Below are 6,095 nucleotides of genomic sequence, written 5' to 3'. Positions count from 1 at the left end.
AAGGAAGGAAGGAAGGAAGGAAGGAAGGAAGGAAGGAAGGAAGGAATGAAGGAAGGAAGGAAGGAAGGAAGGAAACCTCAGTACATATATTCTAACACGAGAAGAAACTGAATACAAGAATCAAGGTGATTATTTTATGGTCTCTAACACTGTAAAATTCTTGTTTTGGTGCATAATGTTGCTTTGGAATGGGAAAGAAAATACTAATGCTTAGTTTATAAGAAGGGGGAGGGTGAGACAACTGAGAAGCAGTGGATGGATTTTTCTGAAAGATAGCTGATAGAAAGCCAAATTCTGTTTCCTTTTTTTTCAAACCACAAGGCAGAGTTTCCTCTTTTCTAACAGACATCAGGAAGGACATGAAAATGCAGATGTTGGTAAAGATTTGGTGGTCTGTCCTCAATGTTCCTGGGTTATTGGCCTCAGACCTTATGCTTCATGACAAGAAAATGGGAGTATTAGTGTGGATCATTCATCAGCATCCCTTAATGTCATGAGAGGCCTGCTCTGTTCTCCTGAATGCATCCTGTGCTGCCATTTCTGAAAAGGATTTGAAAAAAGTGTGGTTTTGCTGACTGCACCCGTACTTCCACAGGGAGAGAAGCCTCTTTTCAAAGTCTGACCTTGAAATATCATTTTCTTTTATCTATATGAGCAGTGGGAATGGTGGGGAGAGGATATTTCTTCATGCAACTGCTCTGTAGGGCTACTCTGCAAGTGAATGAATAGCCTGAATTGAGATTAAAAAGTCTATTAATTGTCCCTAGGTATGTACCTAACTTTTCATGTAGGAGAATCACCATGTTGCTAACAGTATTGAATTAGGTTTTTGGACATCCCAAGATTAAAGGAAATAGCACTTAAGCATTTCAAAGCTTAGAAGACTTTAGAATAAGCTGCTGTTAACCAAAAGCAACCACCCCGAATGATACTGAGTCTGTATACATAGTAAGTCAGTAATATGTGGAAAAGGATGCTTAAAACTTTTGTCTTAAGGGTAAATCTTGATTTAAGGTAAGATTTAGAAGCTATTTAAGATCTTGGAGAAAAAGTGTATCAGAGAGCTCTGGTAATATATGTCTGCACAGCATCTGGAACACCAGAGTAACCTATTGAACACAGGATAATAATTTGTGCGGTTGTGTTTGGTCTGTGCTCCTGATTTGAAGTCTGGAGTCTGCTTCAAAATATGTTGTGCTTTTTTTTTTTTTTTTACTAAAATATGCAACATCCTACCATTTTTGCTCTGAGCAATTTGACTTACTCTTTTAAATGAATTCATTTCTGTACCAATTTGTGTCTGCTTGTAGAATTTAATTTCCTCAATTTTTGTTCATGTTTATAGCGTGTCTTGGATGATCAGGTTTTCTAGGTAGAAGAAAGGGTTAATAGGGAAAATGGTCCATTTGATGTATAAGAGCTGTGCCAAATCCAAAGAGGCCTCAGGGAGTCTGCAGCCTTCGTGTGCCCTGATCCTTTTTAGAAATATTGATGTAAGTAGAAAGAAAAATAATAAGTAAAGTGTCAATCTGACAGTTTCTGAGGCTCTGCAGGAGCCAAGGGTAATGCTTTCAAAATGGCCTTCAGAAACTGAAATTTCCTTTTCAACAAGACAGAGTCAATGTCTCATCAAAGTCTACTCTGATGGTGGCTTTACCCAACGTGGGGCATAGTAACGGTTACATATCCTAAGTTTCTTCTGTAGTTTCTGGTCAAAGGGGGCCATCGAAAGGGCACAGGGAGGCTCCTGCCAGCCTCTCTCCACTGAGTGAAAGCAAACCCAAAGCGTAGTCAGAGTTCCTGAAGCTGCCTTTTCAAATGCCCTTCTCAGTTTTTAGGCTTTAAGACAAGTAACGGTTGACATCACCTGAGAATTCCAGAATTGTCACAGTACCTAATACTCATTGATTTCAATACCTATTCAACTTCAGATGTTTTTAGACTCGAGCAGGTACTATTCGGCCTGTCCTACTTGCTTCTGAAGTTCTGGTTCAAAGCCATGTCTAAAAACTCCAATTTAGCCTCTTAAAGTATTTAGCCTTTGAATATTTTCTCCGAGCCTTAGCTCTAGGTGGTAGCCCTGCCCCTCCACAGGTCTTTGTGTGGGATTAGTGAGGCAGCAGAAGGTCCTGCGTGGTGTATGTAGTCTGGAGCTCTGGGGAAAGGAGGATCAAGGAGAAAGGATTTTTGTTGGGGTAAGCTCAATAAGAAGCAGCCCAGCTTTCTTCCTTTATCCACCTTGTTCTCCACATCTGGCACTCAGACCAGTTAAGAGGGTGGGGTTGCAAAAAGGGAGAGCTCCAGCTTCAGCAGGGGTTTCAGTGGCACCACACTAAGAACAAATTTTATGTTACACCATGTTCCCTTTTCGGATGTTGAACGTCTCAGCACCCAGTACTGCCAGTGCAAGTTGCAAGGACCTGCTCTTAGCCACTTTAATTAGAAACTGAGATGGTCCCAGAGGAAGATTTGTTAAGAGCTAAATCACGTTTCAGAAATAGCTGTTCTTCTCCACTCACCACAGGAGTTCAGACATCTCACGGCTCCCTCAGCTCCGTCAAGCTGGATGCACTTTGCTGCAAACAGTACTTAGGCCCTGAAATTTTTGGTTTTCTTTTCCGAGACCGTTTTCTCTCCAACCACACTGCACACATTGGCACTCTTTCCTAGAAAAAATACAATATTTAATTGCAGTGCCTGATGAGTTCGATCATTAGCCGTCTCAATAAAATATGCAAATCCAGAGTAATTTCAATGCAAAGCACCTTTAAACGAAAATGGTAAGATAAATGCAATCAAGTTACAATTACTTTTTTTTTTTTTTAAGAGGGCACATTACACAAGCTCAATAAATATGATTAGTTCTAAACCTGCCTGCACAGAGGTGAAAAGCAGGCTGGAAAAAGGCGCTGAGCACAGTCATGACATTACAGTTCCCAAGATGATCAGCTACTGCATATATTACTCTTTGCACTACCGCTTCTCTATCATGATTCAGTGCTCAGGTCAAACATAATTATAACTTTCTTTTCAGAGCAGGAGTTGATAGCTGAGCATTTCTTGTCAAATTATTCAAAGTTTAAAGTGTAATTTTTTATTCATTTCTTGTTCTCTATAAAGATGATAAAGTGGGATAGCTGAGATATTGATCTTCTAAGCTCATGGAGTAAGACTGGGGGTCATAATTCATCTGAGGTGAAGCCTTCTGAATTGTGGTGCTCTATTCCCTTACCTGCGGGGAGTGGAGATGAGCCCTGTGCCGTAAGGACATCCCTGCAGAACATTTATTGCAAGATAACTGTTGTACAGTAATTATCTTTTTGGAGAGCACGTTTGCTTTCCTGTTTCCTCTTTTTTCTGATGCAATTTCTGTGGTTAGAAACAGTATGAAACCAGCGCTCTCTCTGAATTGAAGAAAGTGAAATGAAGGTCGGGTTTTTTGGCATGTTATTACATATGCAACAAACCGGTGTGAATTAGCTCTAGGCCAAACTCTAACCTCCTTTCTCAGGCAAAAATGTTAGAATTGGGCAAATGGTAATTTTTTTTATATCGTTTTATGTTCACTTTAGGTGTGATTATAATGTTATCTGTCCCAGCTATCTGGATTCTCCTTTAGAGGTAATAACGTACCAGGAGAAAACCATTTTTTCTAAGAAAAAAAGAACGAAGTCTCAAGAATTATACTTGGACATCAGGCAAAATATCTAATACTTTTCTCACTGCTGGAAATGATCCATATTTCTTTAATGCTTCCAGTACTGACCATTAAATATAACGACAAATACAAGGTTGCCAAATATCTTACCACACATGGTTTCTGAACATCAGAAAAGCCCAGTGGAATTCCTTCCGATTAAAACAGCTATTGCAATTAACTGCCCGAAAATATTTAGGCATGAGCCATCCTGCAGCACTCATGGGTCATCACCGAGCAGCTACAGGAGCTGGATTGGTTTCCACTTGATCCCAGCAACAGTTGCTTAAGTCATCACTATCTCACCCTTCCAAGTTGCTTAACATTTTAAGAGATTTAATGTAACATCCAGGAAGTCCCAAGACCGCAAATGTGTAAAGTGCTTTTTTAACATTTAACAAAGTCACAGTTCAGTGTTTCTTTGTATGTATTAGTCCTTACTTGAACTCACTAAGCCTTCAGTGCAGGTTTAAAACTTAAATCCTGCCCTGAATAGCCAAGGACATGAGCTCCAGTTTAGATAAGCACTTCTGCATGTGGTTAAATGCTTCATTTTAAGCACATGTTAGTCTTCTTGGCATCACTGGGACTGCTTCTGAGATGAAAGCTAACCGCTGGGGACATTGTGCATGTGTGAGCGCATAGTTGTTTGCAACATTTGGATTCCACTGAAATCAACAGAACTTGGACTGTTGACTTCAAATGGGCCCCACTTTTACCCCAGGCATTTTGCTGCTTTAGAGACCTCTGACTCCCTGTCAGTGTTAGATTTGTTAGATAGGTTTGTTGGTTGTTTTGTTTGTGGTTTTTTTTTTTTTTTTTTTTTTTTTTTTTTTTCCCTGTTATTGTTTTCTCTTCTAGAAAACTTCATGCAATCTTGGGAATTAATTTACTTCACGATGTCTCTTTCATTATTCGTACAGCCCTCATCTCTGTATACTTCTTCAACCACACTGGAAAGGATTAGTTTTAAGAGTCATATAATACTTTAGCTCTCAGTGGAGCAAGGGATGATATGTTCCGTTTCTTCCAGCTTTTATTAAGTTGTTATACTGATGCATCAAAGCTTAGGGGGGAGAGTTTCTTAATTACGAACCTCTCTTTCAACCGTATATGGTCACAAAATTGGTTTCTTAGGATGTGTTTAAATTTTAATGTAGATGCTAAAAAATTTGCTGTACAGTTTGTTTGAAACTTTTCAGTCCTAACTTTCTGTTCTGGATCAGTAAAAGAGTGATGAATTAATGTGTATGTTAGCTCCATAAGAACAGCTACCTCGAGAATTTCTGTGTCCTGGCACTTTAAGTATTTTGGGTTTCTGATACCCTTTGTTCTCCTGGGTTTTTGCTTGATTCCATTATATTTTCTTACAAAATATTGAAGGTGATGTATCTACTCCACTTTGTCTCCTGGCACCTTTTCCTCTCGCCATTCACGACAGTGCTTTCAAACTCCAGTCGTATTTTTTTCAGAGCAATACATGAACTTTTCATAGACTGAAGGTCAAAACTGACTTGGAGAACAGATGGGACGTGGAAGGATGAACCTTTGCCACCCACTGAGCATTAACACCTGCTTATTTGTTACATCTGCCCACTGCAGCTTAGAGGCTCTTGAAAATTGTACCCAAGTGGTTTAGGACTTGCTATTGGACTGAGTGCAAATGCCTTTTGTCAAAGAGGGGGGGTTTTTTACCTTTTCACTCAGGCTGCACATTCTGTGGGCCTAGGATGGCAATTGACTTCACATGCTTAGATTCTAAAAGAGAGACTATCATCTTGCTGAGATGCTACTGCAATAAAATTAAAAAAGAAGAGAAACATTGAGATGGCACTTAACACAAAGTGTCGATGTTTTAAAAACGCAGATAGGTTTAGGATTTCAGTTAGTTTCATGCAAGAGCATGTTTACTCCCCCTTGAACGCAGCTGCACACAGCATAGTTTTCTTTGGAGGTTCCAGAGAAGGTAGAATAAGAATAGTTTGTCTTCATCCTACTAACTCCAAGTGAAGGCAGTTCAGCCAGATAATTGGTGGGGAAAACCAATGACCCTTTCTGATCTGCCCTCAGTTTGTGGTCAGATACCTGCGTTCCTGTCTTTCTGCAGTAGTTCTCTGACAGATGCTTACTGGGGAGTGATGCGATGTTAAATCAGGAGTTACTCCTGTGTTTTTCAAGACTGGCCCCTGGATTTGGGTACTGGTATTTATAGTAGCTGCTAACTGTATTTCAGTGAGAAAATTAGACATTCATTAAGTTGCTTTAGATCAGGGAACAGAAAAAAGTTATTATGCAGCATGAAAAAAGCAGTGAATGAATAGGTGGTTTGCTTGTACCAAGTGAATCATAGCAGAATATGCAATATATTTCTTTTTTTTTTTTTTTTTTTTTTTTTTTT

General features: G+C 39.4%; 1 protein-coding gene across 4 annotated transcripts in view; it reads left to right on the top strand.

Moving 5' to 3' along the window:
- TRPC7 (transient receptor potential cation channel subfamily C member 7) overlaps nt 1-6,095 on the top strand; it is an 81,666-nt gene that overhangs the window by 1,325 nt on the left and 74,246 nt on the right. The window lies entirely within an intron of this gene.

This window comes from Athene cunicularia (assembly GCF_003259725.1).
Source record: "Athene cunicularia isolate RWA chromosome 13 unlocalized genomic scaffold, athCun1 chr13_part1, whole genome shotgun sequence".
In the NCBI taxonomy this organism is placed as follows: Eukaryota; Metazoa; Chordata; class Aves; order Strigiformes; family Strigidae; genus Athene; species Athene cunicularia.
The sequence above is the reverse complement of the archived record's forward strand: the minus strand, read 5'-3'. Positions and strand labels throughout refer to the sequence as shown.